Source organism: Anomaloglossus baeobatrachus, unplaced genomic scaffold (genome assembly GCF_048569485.1).
Source record: "Anomaloglossus baeobatrachus isolate aAnoBae1 unplaced genomic scaffold, aAnoBae1.hap1 Scaffold_3033, whole genome shotgun sequence".
Lineage (NCBI taxonomy): Eukaryota > Metazoa > Chordata > Amphibia > Anura > Aromobatidae > Anomaloglossus > Anomaloglossus baeobatrachus.
The window spans coordinates 52,020-74,086 of NW_027442458.1; the positions used below are offsets into that span (position 1 = coordinate 52,020).

Genomic DNA, 22,067 nt, shown 5'->3' on the forward strand with positions numbered 1-22,067 from the left:
GGTTTGTCTCCCTCTCCCTAAGATGTGTCCGGTATAGGCCAGGGTGCCACTCAAGGCCGTAACCAATTCGGGTTATAGCTTCTCGGCCTTTTGGCTAAGATCAAGTGTAGTTTCGGAGGACGCTACCTTGGTCGGTACTGGAAGGTGCCTGGGATTGCACGTCTGCCGGCCTTGAGGAAGTGTGTGCGCCTTCTGGTGACACATAGCCCTCTTGTGCCTGGACGGTTCCCAGGCAACGGGAGGCGATCACCTTTGTTATTTTGAAGTCCTACTGATAAACAGAAAAAAAAAAAAATTAAATCTGTTCTTATCAGTTTAATATCTGATACGTCCCCTCTCTGGGGACCATATATTAAATGGATTTTTAGAACAAGGAGATGGAAAAAATCTTGCTCTGTCCACTCCACGCATTGACCTGGTATTGCAGTACCTCCAGGACCGGTGCACCCCTTCTTAACCCAGTTTCCAAAAGCAGAACTCAATTCACCTGATTCAAATGAGCCCCATTAGTGAATTGAAAGAAAGCAAAAACTTTATATGCACCTCAATTTGGCCAATTCACTTTTCACACTTTCACCCTTTTTTTATCTTTCACACCTTTTACTTGCTTTATTGATGCAAAAGCTGTGCCAAATAGCAAACTCATCTCCACTCAACTTGACCAACTCTGCTATGTCCCGTGCAGTATCTTATTCTCAGTCTTATCTAGATCATTTGCAATTGAATAGAATAGATCCCTTTTGGACACATTGGATTCAGCTGCTGCAGTGACTGCAGGTGTTAGAAGATGCAGACTTGGCATCAGGTGCTGTCTATCAGATTCCACTCCAATTAAAGCTTCCATTGTTTTTCGGTGTTTTCTTTGAGCAATGATGATGTCTTTAGTGATCTGTTGGCTCCCTCTCCTGGAGGAAGAGTTTGCTTGCTCTTGGACTTTCAAAAAGAGAGGTCATGATAGACATTTAGCTTCTGAGCCCAATTGGGGACAGTCATGGGTGATGAATGTTTTGCAACCTGCTGCGAAGCCTGATACCGCAATATAAGGAACGTCAAATACTAAGAATGGGCGGCCTATGAAAGAATTAGTACTTTCATTAAGCATACTTAAACGGCTAATTGGGAATAGACAAACTGTAAAAAGCCCTCTGAGAAAGCCCCTCTCTAACCTTTGTTAGTAAGCTTTTCTGTAGTCTGCCTGTTGATGTATTTTCCGTTTGAACAGTGCACAACATGAAGTGACGGAACACTGGCTTGTCACAATGTCCCCCGCTGACATCACAATAGCGCTGCTGCCTAGAAAGCCAGCTGCGCAGCAGAAGTTGCTCTTTGGGTGGGATGGTGGGCTAATGTATCTATTCCTGCTTGGTGTGAGTTTGACATGATCTAGAGCAACGAGTTCCAGCGGCTAGCGGTTGATTATTGGCTGTAATGGGGCTTTCTGGCTGGTGCCAGCCTTTCTTCTTAGCACACAGGAACCACAATCCCTACACCATGCTTCGATGGATTCTCTCATCCCAGCCCAGTAAAACTACATATTTCACACAGTTATAAGCAGCCCATGGGCATTCACCTGGATTAAAACCCATAACAGCTCATAGACCAAACAATCAATCTACCACTGGACCAAAGACAGGAAGCTAAATCCACTGCCTGCGGTAACTAACTTAATCCTATAGTCTACTCACACAACAAACCCAAGAGAAAGGAAAAAAACATGGCTTCGATTATCCATCCAATGAAAACGCATAACCATTGTGAGCCATTGGACAATGCAATTGCACACATGGTGACATGGTGCACGGCCCAATGAATCAAGTCTGTACTTCATATTCACGGTTTAAGCCCTTGGGTTCTAATGTGTCCAGAGTACATATCCAGAAAGATTCCCTTTCTTTGTGCTAAGCACAAGTCAACAATACGTTGTAAGCAGATTCTATTACCAGTCCCACACCATTTTGTGACGCATAATCGCACAGTGGCCCAATTAAGATTCCAAGTCATCGAACATGTCCCAGCCATACGCAGAGGAGGCGATAGAATTAGGAAGCTCAAAGAAAGGGAATCTTTCTGGATATATACTCTGGGCACGTTGGAACCCAAGGGCTTAAACCATGAATATGAAGAACCGACTTGATTCATTGGGCCGTGCACATTTTTTCTAACGCCCGGTTCTTTTTCGTGTTCACACTATATATGGTTCCACTATGTATGGAGTTCCATTCTTCCTTGTTTTTTATTTGTCATGTTTGTCTGATTACCTTGTCTAACAGTTTTTTCTCCCCTTTCTTTACCTTCCAGGTTCCCATAGTCACGTGAAATATCCCTGTTGCACTTGATTACGGCTCACTATTCACTATAGGATGTCTTATATCTAACATCACACTCTCACCCATCAGCACTCTATAGGTTTGTATAAGGTATGCGCTTACACATCCGGTCCTCCATAGGTATTTCCACTTATGTAGCACTATCCCTATGATCACTCATAACTCATACCCTTGTAGTCAATTACAGCCTCCTCTCTCCCCTCTCCCCTTCTCCCTTTCCATCTATAATTTTGCCAGTACAATATTAGTTTACATTAGGCACACACTCACATATTCCTTTCCTTAGTGACTTATTGTAATTCACATTCGCATACAATTCTCTATGCCTGCCCCATTACTACATTCATAACTACTTGACCCTATCCTGATACCCCTTGTCTCACCTTGTTGGTCCCTACACCTGTTATCATCTCCTTTCCTGTGTCTGTCTTGTCACACAACACATTTTAGCATATCCCTTGTGCTCCTTATTACCTGTCCTGCCTATAAGAATTATGTCCATTATGTCCATGCACTGGCCCAATGAATCAAGTCTGTACTTCATATTCATCGGTTTAAGCCTTTGGGTTCTAATGTGCTCAGAGTACATATCCAGAAAGATTCTCTTTCTTTGAGCTAAACTAGCAAGTCTAGCAATGACATTGTGAAGCATGATCTATTGGATCCAGTGCCCACACCATTTTGGTGACGCATTATGCGTCACAAAATGGTGTGGGACTGGTAATAGAATCTGCTTACAATGTATTGTTGACTTGTGTTTAGCTCAAAGAAAGAGAATCTTTCTGGATATGTACTCTGGGCACATTAGAACCCAAGGGCTTAAACCGTGAATATGAAGTAAAGACTTGATTCATTGGGCCGTGCACCATGTCACCATGTGTCCAATTGCATTGTCCAATGGCTCACAATGGTTATGCGAATTCATTGGATGGATAATCGAAGCCATGTTTTTTTCCTTTCTGTTGGGTTTGTTGTGTGAGTAGCCTATAGGATTAAGTTGGTTACCGCAGGCAGTGGATTTAACTTCCTGTCTTTGGTCCAGTGGTAGATGGATTGTCTGGTCTATGAGCTGTTATTGGTTTGAATGCAGGTGAATGCCCATGGGCTGCTTATGACTGTGTAAAATATGTAGTTTTACTGGGCTGGGATGAGAGAATCCATTGAAGCATGGTGTAGGGATTGTGGTTCCTGTGTGCTAAGAAGAGAGGCTGGCACCAGCCTGAAAGCCCCATTGCAGCCAATAATCACTTAATAACTTTTTCAACTTGTCATCATATGGGAGGCCTTCCATTCCTTGTAGTAGTCTAGTTGCCCACCTTTGAACTGACTCTAACTTCTGAATGTCCTTTTTAAAATGTGGAGCCCAACACTGGTTCCCATATTCCAGATGTAGCCTTACAAGTGATTTATAGAGGTGTAACAATACGTTGGGATCACGGGATCTAATCTCCCTTTTTATACACCCTAAAATCTTGTCCCAAGCAGCATTCCATCAGCCTCTGGAAGGTTCCTGGCGCATTGCACAGCTCGAAGGGCATGCTTTTGAACTCGCAGAGACCCATAGGGGTGGCGAAGGCGGTCTTCTCCCGGTCTGCCTCAGCAACGGACACTTGCCAATAGTGACTAGTGAGATCAAGGGTAGAAAAATAATTTGCAGTTCTCAATGCAGCTAGCGATTCCTCAATACGGGGAGTGGTGCCGTCCTTCTTTTTTAACAGGATCAACAGAGCTGCCCAAAGGCTACAACTGTCACGGATAACCCCAGCCGCCTTCATGTTGCTCAACATGTCCTTGGTACACTGGCAATGTGAAGGTGGTATTGGCTTATAGCTCTCTTTGATGGGTGGGTGTGCACCTGTGGGGATGTGGTGTTGGACCCCTTTTATTCCCCCAAAATCTAGCGGGCTTCCCACCGGTAACCCGCTCCCCAGCTTGGATGGATGCTGAGGGAGCCCCTTTTGCCCGCAGGCTCTGGCCCTGGGAACTGTAGCCTTGGCGGTGACTGTGCTTCCCTCTACGGTGTGAGCTGTTGCCTTCAATCGGGTCTTGACTGCTGGGAAACCCTGGAGGTTCCTGTCGCTAACGGATTTGACCGGTTTTACGGCGACTCCTAGACTGGTCGGGGTCCGTAGGCCCTGCCGGATGGTGCTGGCTTCTCTTCACTCCCCGATCTGGTACCGGCGGGCCACCGCCCATCCCCGGTCCGTACGGTTCACTCCAATCAGCCTCTCCTGCAGAAGGTCACCACCGTCTGCCAACCTTGCTGAGTGCCCGGGCCACACACCCGGACACGGTCAGTCTCCTCTCCTCTTCACTTCTCTAACTCCAAAACTGATCTCTAATCTGACTCCTTTTCCCGCCTCCAGGACTGTGAACTCCTCGGTGGGTGGGATCAACCGCCTGGCCCACCCCCTGGTGTGGACATCAGCCCCTGGAGGAAGGCAACTAGGATTTGTGTTTAGCTTCGGTGTGCCTAGCCGGAGTGTAGAGTGTGTTGGTGTAGTACCTGTGACGACCTGGCTTGTCCAGGGCGCCACATTCCCCTATAGTAAAATGCAGACCGTCCGCGGGCTGCCCGTCCATCACCGGTTTTATTTTCACAACTGAAAAAGAATAAAACGGTAAAACATGTAAAAGCATCATAAACATTTTACAACGGTACAGCTTCCGCTCTTCTCCCACCCAAACAACCTGGCCCTGATGCTGCCCCTAAGAAGCGGGCAGCACCCCTTGACCCCAGTCCAGCACCAAGTTGCCCGAGCGGGTTCTGTCTCTTTCAGGGGGCCCACGTCCAAGGGGACCCCTGAACCCCCGGAGGATCGCCACTGGTTACGGTAGTGGCGGGCCTAGGCCATCCCTTTCCTCCAGGCCCATCCTCCCAAATCAGCCTCTCCGGAGGCGGTAACGGTGTCAAGCCAACAAACATTTTTATTTACATTGCACTAAGTTTGTGGTTGCCCTGCAAGTTCTCGGGCTTGTCCGTAAGCAGTTCCTTACGCAATGGTTGCACAGTCCCTACGGGGACAACAGTTGCCGGCAACGGCCGGTTTAATCACGGTTCAATCAGGTAAACTTCTTTGGTTGATCATCTTTACTTATCATTTAAAACTTTCAAACTGGTACACTCAACACATAAAGCCCCCCCCTTTTAAAGAGTAGTTTCCCTGTACCTAAGTGGGGGTCTACCTAGGTTGGGGCGAGTGGACCTTCGGGGTCCGGTGTCAGTGGTGACAGGCAGTGGGGCAGAGGGAACAGTCAGTTCCTCCTCCCTGCTATCATGTGGGGCAGGCGGAGGCATAGGGGAGCTGGGTACAGGTACATCCCTGGGCACTGGCTCGCGGTTAACCGTTTCCATCATTTCTTCATCCACGGGTTGTGGGAACAGTATCACTGGAAGGATCACCGCACCGTTCTGTGTAGGCCAGTCTGCTGGAAAATCACCCATCATGGTGTGGATTACCTCATTTTCCTTCTCCACTGGACTGGGAACTGGAGCCTCATCCGCTACTCTCAATGCTGGTGGGCACTTCTTCAGGTGGTCTCGGGAAACCGTGGCCAAAGTCCCCCCCTGGTCACGGCTGATCTGGTAGGCCTTCCCATTCTCCCATCCTGTGGGCTGGACTACATACGGGGTTTTTTCCCATTGATCATCCAGCTTGTGGGCCCTCCCGCTTCAGCACTACATCCCCAGGTTGGAAGGAACCGGCAGGCGCCTTCTTGTTGAAGCACTGCTCCTGTTGTCCCCGACTCCGGCACAAGTTCTTTTCAACATACTCCTGGACCTGTCGGTACTGTGTCCTCCGCCGAGTGTCCCATTCAGCTGTCGACAGGAGTGCTTCTGAAGCTTCCAAGCCCATTTCCAGATCCACTGGTAGCCGGCCGGGACGAGCTCTCATCAGGTATGCTGGAGTGCATTTCGTAGAGCTGGAAGGGATGTTGTTGTACATATCGACCAGGTCAGGTAGCTTCTCCAGCCACAGGTTCCGCTCTTCCAGTGGTAACGTCTTGAGGAGGCCCAGGACCAAGTGGTTCATCTTTTCACAAATGCCATTGGTTTGGGCGTGGTAAGGCGTGGTCCGGATTTTCTTGCAGCCGTACAACTGGCAGAATTCCTGGAATACCTCTGCTTCAAAGGCCGGACCCTGGTCGGTAAGCACCCTCTCCGGGTACCAATGCGGTCAACAGAAATAAGCCTGGAAAGCCTTAGCAGCGGTGCGGCCGGTTAAGTCCTTAACTGGGACAACCACCAGGAACCTCGAGTAGTGGTCTACGATGGTCAGAGCGTAGGTGTACCCACTTCGGCTGGGGGTGAGCTTTACATGGTCAAGGGCAACCAGCTCCAGCGGTTGGTGTGTAATGATCGGGTGTAGGGGTGCCTTCTGGCTGGCCTCGTCCTTCCTTCTCAATGCGCAAGGGCCACATTCTCGGCACCAGGCCTCCACAGATTCCCGCATTCCACTCCAATAGAACCGCTCTCTTAACAACATCTCTAGCTTCTTCCACCCGAAGTGCACTGAACCATCATGGTATGCTTGCAGGACGGTGGGTACGTTAGCATGGGGAATCACCAGCTGGCGGATCTTCTCGTGAGTCTTTGGATTAATCAGCTCGCGATACAACTTCCCCTGGTGTAGGTATAGCCGGTTCCGTTCTTGCCACAGACGTTGGGCTTTGGCAGGGGCAGCAGGGTCTATCCCAGCAGAACTCTGTTCCACTAGAGTCTTGACCAGGCGGACAGCAGGTGCCTGGTCCTGAGCTTCCTGCCAGTCCTGTCGGGGCAGCGGATCCAGGTTCACCCGTTGTTGGTAGACGTGCACCTTCTCAGTGAATGGCCGGTGAAATGCAGGCAACTCGATCTCTTCGAGGTCATCATCCTCTGGCCCCTCTTCCGACAGGTGGGGCATCCGGGAGAGTGCATTGGCATTGACGTTGGTACGGCCGGCCCGGTACTTGATGGTGAAATCGTAGTTGGCTAACCTGGTCACCCACCGCTGCTCCAACGCGCCCAGCTTGGCCGTATCTAGATGGGTCAGCAGGTTATTGTCTGTGTACGCGGTGAACTTGGCTGCTGCCAGGTAATGGCGGAACCGCTCGGTGATAGCCCACACCAGTGCCAAGAGCTCAAGCTTGAAGGAGATGTAGTTCTCAGGGTTCCTCTCAGTCGGTCGGAGTTTTCGGCTAGCATAAGCTATTACCTTTTCCCTTCTGTCTTGGACCTGGGATAGAACAGCCCCCAAGCCCACATTGCTGGCGTCGGTGTAGAGGATGAATGGGCGGCTGTAGTCAGGGTACGCTAGGATTTCCTCTCCGGTCAGGGCTGTTCTCAGCTGGCGGAAGGATTCCTCATGCTTTTCTTCCCACACCAATGGGGCTACTAGGGATCTACCACCCTTGGTCTGTCCTACGAGGAGGTCTTGCATGGGGGCAGCCATCTTTGTGTACCCCTTAATGAAGCGACGGTAATATCCCACCAGGCCCAGAAACTGCCTCACTTCCCTCACTGTGGTCGGTCTCGGCCAGTCTTGGATGGCGGTGATCTTCTCGGGGTTGGGGGCGACACCTTCCGCACCAACCACATGTCCTAGGTACTGCACTCTGGGTTTCAGCAGATGACACTTTGAGGGCTTCAACTTCATCCCATACTTGGCAAGGGACGCGAACACCTCGGCTAGGTGCTCCAGGTGGGCTTCATACGTCTGTGAGTACACAATCACATCATCCAAGTACAGCAAAATGGTCCCATAGGCAGTCTTCTCTCGGTCTTCCGGTGCCACGGCCACCTGCCAGTACCCGCTGGTGAGGTCAAGGGTGGAGAAGTAGTTAGCGGTTCTCAGCGAGGCCAGGGACTCTTTGATGCGGGGCAGAGGGTAAGCATCCTTATGCGTTATCTGGTTAATCTTCCGGTAATCCACACACATCCGCATGGTGCCATCCTTCTTCTTAACCAGCACCAACGGAGCGGCCCAGGGACTACAGCTGTCCCTAATAACCCCTGCCTCCTTCATGTTCCTCAACATGTCTTTGGCGCATTGGTAGTGCGCAGGGGGAATAGGCCTGTATCTCTCTTTAATAGGGGAGTGTGTACCGGTAGGGATGTGGTGTTGAACCCCTTTAATCTGCCCAAAATCTAGAGGGTGCTTGCTAAAAACCCGCTCATACTCCTGTACCACCCGGTATACCCCTTCCTTGTGGTTTGAAATTGGTTGAAGGATTTCACCAGCACAAAACTCCAGGCATTTTGTTCTTTAAAATAAAACTTCCTTTATTTTCTTATCATTAAAAAGTCCATGCTATGGTGGTCAAGCCCATGTCAGAGAGGACGCGTTTCGAACATCCAGTTCTTATTCAGTCTCTAAACCATCTAGTCACAGAACTGTTTAAAAAGGGCTGAACCCAAACATGTGATCAAATGCAAGGAGAGAGCAAGACAATTACAAAAACATTAACCCCTTGAGTTATATCACTCCATATAATGCTTATAACACTTATATATATATACAAAGTTTTTTTAGTTTTTTAGCCAGATTAATATGCAAACATCAATTCATTTCTTTTACTTAAACCTTTCGGAAATCTAGTGCCCATTAAAAACATCCATTTTATTTCTCTCTGAAAGAGGATATCTTTCAAATTTCCACCCCTTCTAGGTAGTTGAATTTTTTCAATGGCATTAACTTTCATGCCTGTTAAATTACCTGCATGTGCGTCGCGAAAATGTTGAGACGCTCCTGATAATTTTCTGGTGGTGGCATTATTAACATCATAAATGTGTTCAGATATCCTCTTTCTGAGAGAACGACAAGTGCTGCCTATATATTGTAACTGGCAAATAGTACACGATATTAAATAAACCACATGGTCTGAACTGCAGTTTATGAGTGACATTATTTTATACGTTTTTTTATCTGTAAATGAAGAAAATTCTTTCACATTTGACATATAACCGCATAGTCCACACGATCTGTGGCCACATTTGAAAGAGCCTGTGCTGGGTAACCAATTGCCAGTGTTTTTTTTAGTGGAACCGCACCTATTCATATGATCACTAGGTGATAACATGGATCCCAATGTAATGTTCCTTTTTGAAACAAATTTAACTCCATTTTTTAAGATTTTGTGTAATGTGTCATCTGTAGATAAAATGGGTAAATATTTTTTAATAATTTTAATTACATCATAATAATTTTTACTGTATGCTGTTGAAAAAACAACTGACAATTCTTTCTGGGGATTATCTCTGGTTTTATTCATGTCCAAATATTGTGACCTACTCACTTTGATTGCCTTGGTTTTGGCTTTCTGGAGATTTGTCATTTTATACCCTCTTGCCAAAAACCTTTTTTCAATAGTGCTGCATTCTGCCTCAAAACCATTTTGGGTGTTGCAACATCTCCTAGCACGGACATATTCACCTGTAGGGATGTTATTTATAACATGCTTTGGATGGCAACTTCCCGCATGTAATAATGAGTTGCCTGATATGGGTTTTCTATAAAGACTGCAATTAATTTCTCCATTGTCACTCTTCCCATGGAATTGTATATCCAAAAAATTAATTTTTGATACATCATGAAAAAAAGTGAAAAAGAGATTATGGGCATTATTATTAATATATGATATGAAATCCTCAATTTTTTTGTTTGGATTTTGCCATACAATAAGTACATCATCTATAAATCTCAGATATAATACTATATCCGAGAAAAAAGGATTGCACTGATTAAAAATATATTGTTCTTCCCACCAAAACATAAATATGCCTGCTAGAGAGGGGGAAAACCGTGCGCCCATTGAACATCCCTGTAACTGAATATATCCTTTATTTAAAAAGGTAAAATAGTTGTTTTTGAGTAAAAACTCAGTTACGTCAATCAAATAGTCCTGTAATTCAAGTGAGTAGTCAGAATATTTTTTGAGCAAATCTTTCAACGCTAAAATGGCAAGAGAATGTGGAATGGATGTATACAGTGATTGCACATCACAAGTTAACCAACTAAAATTATCTTGCCATTTCATCTGAGAAATAATATTCAACACATGTTTGCTATCCAGGACATAGCCAGGAGACATTTTAGGAAGAAATTGAAGGTGGTTATCCAACCACTCTGCTAGATGTTCAGTATAAGAATCTATACCTGAGACAATCGGTCTCATTTTTGGGGGAAATTGGTTTTTATGTGACTTGGGTAAGGCATGTAATAATGGTATTAAACAATAAGATGGATTAAGATAATCTCTCAATTTTTCATCAATTAAACCCAAATGTAAGCCTTCTTCTAGAATTTTTTCCAAGGATTTTTTTATATCTGCAGAGGGGTCATGATCGACTCTCCTGTAGGTATCACAATCCTGTAACATAGTCAATACCTCCCTTTCATAAAGTCCAGTATCCAAAACTACGACTGCCCCCCCCTTGTCAGAATTTTTTATTATGATGTTAGAGTTTTTTTGCAAGGAAATAATCGCATCCTTCTCAGTCTTAGACAAATTTTGAACCATTGGTTCTTGTAAATGAGAAAGAGCAGTTAATTCCTTTTCTACTATGTTCTGGAAATCAGTCATCTGATCACACCTCGAAGGTATGGGATAAAAACTGGGATTAGGAACATTAAAGTGGGAAACCACACAATGTGGATTGGGTCCGGCACCACTATCACTTGACAAATCATGCAAATCTTGTAAAGCCATTTGTTCTTTAAATGACATAGGAGAGAAAAAAATGTCAGCTGATGCATTTGAAACATTAGGAACATTAACCTCATTTTCATCGTGAAAGAAGTGTTTTTTTACTGTTAATTTTCGGATAAACTTATTAACATCTAGTATTGTTTTAAAAAGATCAAACCTCTTGTTGGGAACAAAATTTAAACCCCTTTTCAAAACACTAATTTCACTGCTGTTTAAAATGCATGCCGACATATTTATAACAGAAAAATTATTATTATCAATATTCATTTCCTTTTCCCCCTCGTGAAATGATTGTGTTGGTACACATGACTTTCTATGTTTGCGGCCGCTCCTCCTTGTTTTTTTCGATTTTTTTGAAAAAACGGCTGATTTTTCAAGTTTTTTGACACACTTGAAGAAGTGGATGGGGTGTCAAAATTATTATCGGACGTGTCAGTATTATAGTCTGTAGAGTCCACATCAGTCGTTTCAAAGTCCGTAGAAGAAAAATTGACACGAGTAGAATTGTTACGTCTTTTATGATTTTTCAATATGGATCTGGGACCAGCTTGGAAAAATCTCCTGGAATTATGCCAATTGTAGATTTTATTATCCTCATAGTCCCTTAAATCACGAACAAACTTTTTTTCTTTGAATGCAGTGATTGTATCCTCAAGGGCAATGATTTTAGTGTTTATCTGGTCTTTCGTGGTCTTATAAGCATCCAGACCTGAATATTGTGCAAGGGAAACTTCAATTTCTTTAATTTTATTCTCCAACACACCTATTTTATTTCGTTCTTGTTCTATAATTAATTGAATAAGTCTTTTGGAGCATTCAGATAAGATAGTGTCCCATTTTGCCACAAATTCTTGATTAAATTCAACTGTGGGTCTTTTGTTCAGCCGAAGTCCCCTGGGAACCATATTTTTGTCAAGATATGCTTGCAAGGTTTCGCTGTCCCACCAGGTACGAATTCTCGCTGACATCACTTTTTCTAATTCCCACATAATTTGATTCATTTCTGTGTGCGTTTCCAAGGGGGTACCTTGTTTATTCAATGAAAACATTTTTGCTGCTCTCTCCATACGTAGTCTGTCTGAAGTAACAAAAATCTGATTGCTATTAGCTTCATTCATCTGGTCTTCCATTTTATGACAGAATTTTTTATAAGGAACTATAAGTCATGCAATTTCATCATATAAAGTATACAATGTCTCTTATTGAAAAGATCCAAAACAATGATAATTGACTTACTGACAGTTCCTATTCATGAATCACAGGGAGCACGGGTATAGCAGCTCAAGGTGAAGGTAGAAAGAGGTTTTTTGCCCAGCTCACCTGTGTGATGGAAGCCAGTAATCCTGGGCTGTGCACGGAGAAGAGGTTTGGAGAGCCAGTCCATGTGCATTGAAATTGGTTGAAGGATTTCACCAGCACAAAACTCCAGGCATTTTGTTCTTTAAAATAAAACTTCCTTTATTTTCTTATCATTAAAAAGTCCATGCTATGGTGGTCAAGCCCATGTCAGAGAGGACGCGTTTCGAACATCCAGTTCTTATTCAGTCTCTAAACCATCTAGTCACAGAACTGTTTAAAAAGGGCTGAACCCAAACATGTGATCAAATGCAAGGAGAGAGCAAGACAATTACAAAAACATTAACCCCTTGAGTTATATCACTCCATATAATGCTTATAACACTTATATATATATACAAAGTTTTTTTAGTTTTTTAGCCAGATTAATATGCAAACATCAATTCATTTCTTTTATTTAAACCTTTCGGAAATCTAGTGCCCATTAAAAACATCCATTTTATTTCTCTCTGAAAGAGGATATCTTTCAAATTTCCACCCCTTCTAGGTAGTTGAATTTTTTCAATGGCATTAACTTTCATGCCTGTTAAATTACCTGCATGTGCGTCGCGAAAATGTTGAGACGCTCCTGATAATTTTCTGGTGGTGGCATTATTAACATCATAAATGTGTTCAGATATCCTCTTTCTGAGAGAACGACAAGTGCTGCCTATATATTGTAACTGGCAAATAGTACACGATATTAAATAAACCACATGGTCTGAACTGCAGTTTATGAGTGACATTATTTTATACGTTTTTTTATCTGTAAATGAAGAAAATTCTTTCACATTTGACATATAACCGCATAGTCCACACGATCTGTGGCCACATTTGAAAGAGCCTGTGCTGGGTAACCAATTGCCAGTGTTTTTTTTTTAGTGGAACCGCACCTATTCATATGATCACTAGGTGATAACATGGATCCCAATGTAATGTTCCTTTTTGAAACAAATTTAACTCCATTTTTTAAGATTTTGTGTAATGTGTCATCTGTAGATAAAATGGGTAAATATTTTTTAATAATTTTAATTACATCATAATAATTTTTACTGTATGTTGTTGAAAAAACAACTGACAATTCTTTCTGGGGATTATCTCTGGTTTTATTCATGTCCAAATATTGTGACCTACTCACTTTGATTGCCTTGGTTTTGGCTTTCTGGAGATTTGTCATTTTATACCCTCTTGCCAAAAACCTTTTTTCAATAGTGCTGCATTCTGCCTCAAAACCATTTTGGGTGTTGCAACATCTCCTAGCACGGACATATTCACCTGTAGGGATGTTATTTATAACATGCTTTGGATGGCAACTTCCCGCATGTAATAATGAGTTGCCTGATATGGGTTTTCTATAAAGACTGCAATTAATTTCTCCATTGTCACTCTTCCCATGGAATTGTATATCCAAAAAATTAATTTTTGATACATCATGAAAAAAAGTGAAAAAGAGATTATGGGCATTATTATTAATATATGATATGAAATCCTCAATTTTTTTGTTTGGATTTTGCCATACAATAAGTACATCATCTATAAATCTCAGATATAATACTATATCCGAGAAAAAAGGATTGCACTGATTAAAAATATATTGTTCTTCCCACCAAAACATAAATATGCCTGCTAGAGAGGGGGAAAACCGTGCGCCCATTGAACATCCCTGTAACTGAATATATCCTTTATTTAAAAAAGTAAAATAGTTGTTTTTGAGTAAAAACTCAGTTACGTCAATCAAATAGTCCTGTAATTCAAGTGAGTAGTCAGAATATTTTTTGAGCAAATCTTTCAACGCTAAAATGGCAAGAGAATGTGGAATGGATGTATACAGTGATTGCACATCACAAGTTAACCAACTAAAATTATCTTGCCATTTCATCTGAGAAATAATATTCAACACATGTTTGCTATCCAGGACATAGCCAGTTTATCATTTAAGTGGAAATCCAGTAAAAGTTTCATTTGGCTACTTTGCACTCTCGAGATAATCGTCACCATGTGCCAAATGCAATATTAAAACAGTAATCTGAACACATTCGCGCAAAAATGAAATGAAACTTTTACTGGATTTCCACTTACTTTATCAAATCTCATCTCCACCACACAGGACAAGTTTGCATCTGTTATAGTTTTGGAGAAAATTGTGGTCATTTCATTTTTGCGCGAATGTGTTCAGATTCCTTTTTTATTGCATTTGGCACATGGTGACGATTATCTCGAGAGTGCAAAGTAGCCAAATGAAACTTTTACTGGATTTCCACTTACTTTATCAAATCTCATCTCCACCACACAGGACAAGTTTGCATCTGTTATAGTTTTGGAGAAAATTGTGGTCATTTCATTTTTGCGCGAATGTGTTCAGATTCCTTTTTTATTGCATTTGGCACATGGTGACGATTATCTCGAGAGTGCAAAGTAGCCAAATGAAACTTTTACTGGATTTCCACTTACTTTATCAAATCTCATCTCCACCACACAGGACAAGTTTGCATCTGTTATAGTTTTGGAGAAAATTGTGGTCATTTCATTTTTGTGCGAATGTGTTCAGATTCCTTTTTTATTGCATTTGGCACATGGTGACGATTATCTCGAGAGTGCAAAGTAGTTTAATGAAACTTTTACTGGATTTCCACTTACTTTATCAAATCTCATCTCCACCACACAGGACAAGTTTGCATCTGTTATAGTTTTGGAGAAAATTGTGGTCATTTCATTTTTGCGCGAATGTGTTCAGATTACTGTTTTAATATTGCATTTGGCACATGGTGACGATTATCTCGAGAGTGCAAAGTAGCCAAATGAAACTTTTACTGGATTTCCACTTACTTTATCAAATCTCATCTCCACCACACAGGACAAGTTTGCATCTGTTATAGTTTTGGAGAAAATTGTGGTCATTTCATTTTTGCGCAAATGTGTTCAGATTCCTTTTTTATTGCATTTGGCACATGGTGACGATTATCTCGAGAGTGCAAAGTAGCCAAATGAAACTTTTACTGGATTTCCACTTACTTTATCAAATCTCATCTCCACCACACAGGACAAGTTTGCATCTGTTATAGTTTTGGAGAAAATTGTGGTCATTTCATTTTTGCGCGAATGTGTTCAGATTCCTGTTTTAATATTGCATTTGGCACATGGTGACGATTATCTCGAGAGTGCAAAGTAGCCAAATGAAACTTTTACTGGATTTCCACTTACTTTATCAAATCTCATCTCCACCACACAGGACAAGTTTGCATCTGTTATAGTTTTGGAGAAAATTGTGGTCATTTCATTTTTGCGCGAATGTGTTCAGATTCCTGTTTTAATATTGCATTTGGCACATGGTGACGATTATCTCGAGAGTGCAAAGTAGCCAAATGAAACTTTTACTGGATTTCCACTTACTTTATCAAATCTCATCTCCACCACACAGGACAAGTTTGCATCTGTTATAGTTTTGGAGAAAATTGTGGTCATTTCATTTTTGCGCGAATGTGTTCAGATTCCTTTTTTATTGCATTTGGCACATGGTGACGATTATCTCGAGAGTGCAAAGTAGCCAAATGAAACTTTTACTGGATTTCCACTTACTTTATCAAATCTCATCTCCACCACACAGGACAAGTTTGCATCTGTTATAGTTTTGGAGAAAATTGTGGTCATTTCATTTTTGCGCGAATGTGTTCAGATTCCTTTTTTATTGCATTTGGCACATGGTGACGATTATCTCGAGAGTGCAAAGTAGCCAAATGAAACTTTTACTGGATTTCCACTTACTTTATCAAATCTCATCTCCACCACACAGGACAAGTTTGCATCTGTTATAGTTTTGGAGAAAATTGTGGTCATTTTATTTTTGCGCGAATGTGTTCAGATTACTGTTTTATTGCATTTGGCACATGGTGACGATTATCTCGAGAGTGCAAAGTAGCCACATGAAACTTTTACTGGATTTCCACTTACTTTATCAAATCTCATCTCCACCACACAGGACAAGTTTGCATCTGTTATAGTTTTGGAGAAAATTGTGGTCATTTCATTTTTGCGCGAATGTGTTCAGATTACTGTTTTGTTGCATTTGGCACATGGTGACGATTATCTCGAGAGTGCAAAGTAGCCAAATGAAACTTTTACTGGATTTCCACTTACTTTATCAAATCTCATCTCCACCACACAGGACAAGTTTGCATCTGTTATAGTTTTGGAGAAAATTGTGGTCATTTCATTTTTGCGCGAATGTGTTCAGATTCCTGTTTTAATATTGCATTTGGCACATGGTGACGATTATCTCGAGAGTGCAAAGTAGCCAAATGAAACTTTTACTGGATTTCCACTTACTTTATCAAATCTCATCTCCACCACACAGGACAAGTTTGCATCTGTTATAGTTTTGGAGAAAATTGTGGTCATTTCATTTTTGCGCGAATGTGTTCAGATTCCTTTTTTATTGCATTTGGCACATGGTGACGATTATCTCGAGAGTGCAAAGTAGCCAAATGAAACTTTTACTGGATTTCCACTTACTTTATCAAATCTCATCTCCACCACCCAGGACAAGTTTGCATCTGTTATAGTTTTGGAGAAAATTGTGGTCATTTCATTTTTGCGCGAATGTGTTCAGATTCCTGTTTTAATATTGCATTTGGCACATGGTGACGATTATCTCGAGAGTGCAAAGTAGCCAAATGAAACTTTTACTGGATTTCCACTTACTTTATCAAATCTCATCTCCACCACACAGGACAAGTTTGCATCTGTTATAGTTTTGGAGAAAATTGTGGTCATTTCATTTTTGCGCGAATGTGTTCAGATTCCTTTTTTATTGCATTTGGCACATGGTGACGATTATCTCGAGAGTGCAAAGTAGCCAAATGAAACTTTTACTGGATTTCCACTTACTTTATCAAATCTCATCTCCACCACACAGGACAAGTTTGCATCTGTTATAGTTTTGGAGAAAATTGTGGTCATTTCATTTTTGCGCGAATGTGTTCAGATTCCTTTTTTATTGCATTTGGCACATGGTGACGATTATCTCGAGAGTGCAAAGTAGCCAAATGAAACTTTTACTGGATTTCCACTTACTTTATCAAATCTCATCTCCACCACACAGGACAAGTTTGCATCTGTTATAGTTTTGGAGAAAATTGTGGTCATTTCATTTTTGCGGGAATGTGTTCAGATTACTGTTTTAATATTGCATTTGGCACATGGTGACGATTATCTCGAGAGTGCAAAGTAGCCAAATGAAACTTTTACTGGATTTCCACTTACTTTATCAAACCTCATCTCCACCACACAGGACAAGTTTGCATCTGTTATAGTTTTGGAGAAAATTGTGGTCATTTCATTTTTGCGCGAATGTGTTCAGATTCCTTTTTTATTGCATTTGGCACATGGTGACGATTATCTCGAGAGTGCAAAGTAGCCAAATGAAACTTTTACTGGATTTCCACTTACTTTATCAAATCTCATCTCCACCACACAGGACAAGTTTGCATCTGTTATAGTTTTGGAGAAAATTGTGGTCATTTCATTTTTGCGCGAATGTGTTCAGATTCCTTTTTTATTGCATTTGGCACATGGTGACGATTATCTCGAGAGTGCAAAGTAGCCAAATGAAACTTTTACTGGATTTCCACTTACTTTATCAAATCTCATCTCCACCACACAGGACAAGTTTGCATCTGTTATAGTTTTGGAGAAAAATGTGGTCATTTCATTTTTGCGCGAATGTGTTCAGATTCCTGTTTTAATATTGCATTTGGCACATGGTGACGATTATCTCGAGAGTGCAAAGTAGCCAAATGAAACTTTTACTGGATTTCCACTTACTTTATCAAATCTCATCTCCACCACACAGGACAAGTTTGCATCTGTTATAGTTTTGGAGAAAATTGTGGTCATTTCATTTTTGCGCGAATGTGTTCAGATTCCTGTTTTAATATTGCATTTGGCACATGGTGACGATTATCTCGAGAGTGCAAAGTAGCCAAATGAAACTTTTACTGGATTTCCACTTACTTTATCAAATCTCATCTCCACCACACAGGACAAGTTTGCATCTGTTATAGTTTTGGAGAAAATTGTGGTCATTTCATTTTTGCGCGAATGTGTTCAGATTCCTTTTTTATTGCATTTGGCACATGGTGACGATTATCTCGAGAGTGCAAAGTAGCCAAATGAAACTTTTACTGGATTTCCACTTACTTTATCAAATCTCATCTCCACCACCCAGGACAAGTTTGCATCTGTTATAGTTTTGGAGAAAATTGTGGTCATTTCATTTTTGCGCGAATGTGTTCAGATTCCTGTTTTAATATTGCATTTGGCACATGGTGACGATTATCTCGAGAGTGCAAAGTAGCCAAATGAAACTTTTACTGGATTTCCACTTACTTTATCAAATCTCATCTCCACCACACAGGACAAGTTTGCATCTGTTATAGTTTTGGAGAAAATTGTGGTCATTTCATTTTTGCGCGAATGTGTTCAGATTCCTTTTTTATTGCATTTGGCACATGGTGACGATTATCTCGAGAGTGCAAAGTAGCCAAATGAAACTTTTACTGGATTTCCACTTACTTTATCAAATCTCATCTCCACCACACAGGACAAGTTTGCATCTGTTATAGTTTTGGAGAAAATTGTGGTCATTTCATTTTTGCGCGAATGTGTTCAGATTCCTTTTTTATTGCATTTGGCACATGGTGACGATTATCTCGAGAGTGCAAAGTAGCCAAATGAAACTTTTACTGGATTTCCACTTACTTTATCAAATCTCATCTCCACCACACAGGACAAGTTTGCATCTGTTATAGTTTTGGAGAAAATTGTGGTCATTTCAATTTTGCGGGAATGTGTTCAGATTACTGTTTTAATATTGCATTTGGCACATGGTGACGATTATCTCGAGAGTGCAAAGTAGCCAAATGAAACTTTTACTGGATTTCCACTTACTTTATCAAACCTCATCTCCACCACACAGGACAAGTTTGCATCTGTTATAGTTTTGGAGAAAATTGTGGTCATTTCATTTTTGCGCGAATGTGTTCAGATTCCTTTTTTATTGCATTTGGCACATGGTGACGATTATCTCGAGAGTGCAAAGTAGCCAAATGAAACTTTTACTGGATTTCCACTTACTTTATCAAATCTCATCTCCACCACACAGGACAAGTTTGCATCTGTTATAGTTTTGGAGAAAATTGTGGTCATTTCATTTTTGCGCGAATGTGTTCAGATTCCTTTTTTATTGCATTTGGCACATGGTGACGATTATCTCGAGAGTGCAAAGTAGCCAAATGAAACTTTTACTGGATTTCCACTTACTTTATCAAATCTCATCTCCACCACACAGGACAAGTTTGCATCTGTTATAGTTTTGGAGAAAAATGTGGTCATTTCATTTTTGCGCGAATGTGTTCAGATTCCTGTTTTAATATTGCATTTGGCACATGGTGACGATTATCTCGAGAGTGCAAAGTAGCCAAATGAAACTTTTACTGGATTTCCACTTACTTTATCAAATCTCATCTCCACCACACAGGACAAGTTTGCATCTGTTATAGTTTTGGAGAAAATTGTGGTCATTTCATTTTTGCGCGAATGTGTTCAGATTCCTGTTTTAATATTGCATTTGGCACATGGTGACGATTATCTCGAGAGTGCAAAGTAGCCAAATGAAACTTTTACTGGATTTCCACTTACTTTATCAAATCTCATCTCCACCACACAGGACAAGTTTGCATCTGTTATAGTTTTGTAGAAAATTGTGGTCATTTCATTTTTGCGCGAATGTGTTCAGATTCCTTTTTTATTGCATTTGGCACATGGTGACGATTATCTCGAGAGTGCAAAGTAGCCAAATGAAACTTTTACTGGATTTCCACTTACTTTATCAAATCTCATCTCCACCACACAGGACAAGTTTGCATCTGTTATAGTTTTGGAGAAAATTGTGGTCATTTCATTTTTGCGCGAATGTGTTCAGATTCCTTTTTTATTGCATTTGGCACATGGTGACGATTATCTCGAGAGTGCAAAGTAGCCAAATTAAACTTTTACTGGATTTCCACTTACTTTATCAAATCTCATCTCCACCACACAGGACAAGTTTGCATCTGTTATAGTTTTGGAGAAAATTGTGGTCATTTCATTTTTGCGCGAATGTGTTTAGATTCCTTTTTTATTGCATTTGGCACATGGTGACGATTATCTCGAGAGTGCAAAGTAGCCAAATGAAACTTTTACTGGATTTCCACTTACTTTATCAAATCTCATCTCCACCACACAGGACAAGTTTGCATCTGTTATAGTTTTGGAGAAAATTGTGGTCATTTCATTTTTGCGCGAATGTGTTCAGATTACTGTTTTAATATTGCATTTGGCACATGGTGACGATTAACTCGAGAGTGCAAAGTAGCCAAATGAAACTTTTACTGGATTTCCACTTACTTTATCAAACCTCATCTCCACCACACAGGACAAGTTTGCATCTGTTATAGTTTTGGAGAAAATTGTGGTCATTTCATTTTTGCGCGAATGTGTTCAGATTCCTTTTTTATTGCATTTGGCACATGGTGACGATTATCTCGAGAGTGCAAAGTAGCCAAATGAAACTTTTACTGGATTTCCACTTACTTTATCAAATCTCATCTCCACCACACAGGACAAGTTTGCATCTGTTATAGTTTTGGAGAAAATTGTGGTCATTTCATTTTTGCGCGAATGTGTTCAGATTCCTTTTTTATTGCATTTGGCACATGGTGACGATTATCTCGAGAGTGCAAAGTAGCCAAATGAAACTTTTACTGGATTTCCACTTTATCAAATCTCATCTCCACCACACAGGACAAGTTTGCATCTGTTATAGTTTTGGAGAAAATTGTGGTCATTTCATTTTTGCGCGAATGTGTTCAGATTCCTGTTTTAATATTGCATTTGGCACATGGTGACGATTATCTCGAGAGTGCAAAGTAGCCAAATGAAACTTTTACTGGATTTCCACTTACTTTATCAAATCTCATCTCCACCACACAGGACAAGTTTGCATCTGTTATAGTTTTGAAGAAAATTGTGGTCATTTCATTTTTGCGCGAATGTGTTCAGATTCCTTTTTTATTGCATTTGGCACATGGTGACGATTATCTCGAGAGTGCAAAGTAGCCAAATGAAACTTTTACTGGATTTCCACTTACTTTATCAAATCTCATCTCCACCACACAGGACAAGTTTGCATCTGTTATAGTTTTGGAGAAAATTGTGGTCATTTCATTTTTGCGCGAATGTGTTCAGATTCCTTTTTTATTGCATTTGGCACATGGTGACGATTATCTCGAGAGTGCAAAGTAGCCAAATGAAACTTTTACTGGATTTCCACTTACTTTATCAAATCTCATCTCCACCACACAGGACAAGTTTGCATCTGTTATAGTTTTGGAGAAAATTGTGGTCATTTCATTTTTGCGCGAATGTGTTCAGATTCCTTTTTTATTGCATTTGGCACATGGTGACGATTATCTCGAGAGTGCAAAGTAGCCAAATGAAACTTTTACTGGATTTTTACTTACTTTATCAAATCTCATCTCCACCACACAGGACAAGTTTGCATCTGTTATAGTTTTGGAGAAAATTGTGGTCATTTCATTTTTGCGCGAATGTGTTAAGATTACTGTTTTAATATTGCATTTGGCACATGGTGACGATTATCTCGAGAGTGCAAAGTAGCCA

The 22,067-nt window shown here is 41.2% G+C and overlaps 1 pseudogene; it reads left to right on the top strand.

Annotated features, from left to right (window-relative positions):
- The first annotated feature begins 245 nt into the window (after positions 1 to 245).
- Positions 246 to 452, top strand: LOC142268478 (U2 spliceosomal RNA; annotated as a pseudogene).
- The last annotated feature ends 21,615 nt before the right edge of the window (positions 453 to 22,067 follow it).